This window comes from Otolemur garnettii, unplaced genomic scaffold (genome assembly GCF_000181295.1).
Source record: "Otolemur garnettii isolate 467f Iridium unplaced genomic scaffold, OtoGar3 scaffold00067, whole genome shotgun sequence".
Classification (NCBI taxonomy): domain Eukaryota; kingdom Metazoa; phylum Chordata; class Mammalia; order Primates; family Galagidae; genus Otolemur; species Otolemur garnettii.
The window spans coordinates 92,258-93,835 of NW_003852462.1; positions in this window are offsets into that span (position 1 = coordinate 92,258).

Here is a 1,578-nt window from a genome sequence, read left to right on the forward strand (position 1 = left end):
TTTTTTTTTTGAGACAGAGCCTCAAGCTGTCCCCCTGGGTAGAGTGCCGTGGCATCACAGTTCACAGCAGCCTCCAACTCCCAGGCTCAAGCTAGTCTCCTGCCTCTGCCTCCCAAGTAGCTGGGACCACAGACGCCCTCCACAACGCCTGGCTATTTTTTGGTTGCAGCCATCATTGTTGTTTGGTGGGCCTGGGCTGGATTTGAACCCACCACCTTAGGTGTACGTGGCTGGCGCCTTAGCCATTTGAGCCACAGGCGCCGAGCCAGGAACTAATTTTCAATGAACAGCTGCTACATGCCAGGAGGCTTTAAATGCTTCACACAGATATGGGATTTTCTCTTTTATTTTTTAATAGACTTATTGAGGTATAATTAACACAATAAACTTCAAATATTTAAAGTATACAGTTTTCTAGGTTTTGACATATGTACACATCTGGGAAAATATCACTGTAATCAAGACAGTGAACATCTCTATCACCCTCAGAGTTTCCATGTGCTCCTTGGTAATTCTCTCCTACCTCCCCCCTAAGGCAATGATCAGTCTGCTTTCTGCCACTGTCTAGTGGGTTTCATTGTCTCGATCTTGTACGAAAGGAATCATGCAGTACGTACTTGTTTGTACCGTACAAAAAGGTACCATATGTGTTCCCATTCTAGCAGTGACAGCTACAAAAAAAAAAAAAAAGAAAGAAAGAAAAGCTTAATTATTCTTAAATTTATCCATATCTATGCATATATCATAGTTGTTTCAGGGTTTTGTTTTGTTTTTGAGACAAGGCCTTACTCTGTCTCCCAGGCTAGAGTGCTATGGCATCATATCTCATAGCAACCTCAAATTCCTGGGCTCAAGTGATCCTCCTGGCTGAGCCTCCAGAGTAGCTGGGATTATAGGTATGAGCCACCATGCCTGGCCATGTTTTTTGTTCATTTGTTTATTTTTGTGAAGTGTTCCATTGTTAGATACACCACAGCTTTCTTTTCCATTAACCTATTGATGGACTTTTGGTTTATTTCTGGTTTGAGACTAATACATATAAAGCTTCTATAAACATTTGAGCACAAGTCTTTGTATGAATATCTGCTTTCATTTCTCCTAGGAAACTACTTAGGATTGGAATGGCTAGGTCATCTGATACGTTTCCATTTAACTTTTTAAGGAACTGACTATCTTCTTTGGTTGTACAATTTTATTCCCATCAGTAGAAGTTCTACTTCCTCTGTATCTTCATCAGCACTAGACATTGTCAGTCTTTGTGGTTTTAGTCATTCTAATAGACATAGATGTGCCGTGGTATATCATTGTGGTTTGAATTTGCATTTCCCTAATGACTAATGACATTGAGCTCATTTTTGTGTGTGTGTTTGTCATCCATATGTCTCCTTTGGTGAAGTGACGGATTGAATCTTTTGCCTATTTTTGTAAAGGGGTTGCTTTCTTATTGTTGAGTTTTCAGCACTCTTTATATATTCTGCATAAAAGTCCTTCCTTAGATATATGATTTGCATATATTTTCTCCCAAACTATGGTTTGTCTTTTTTTTTTTTTTTTTTTGAGACAGAGCCTCAAGCTATC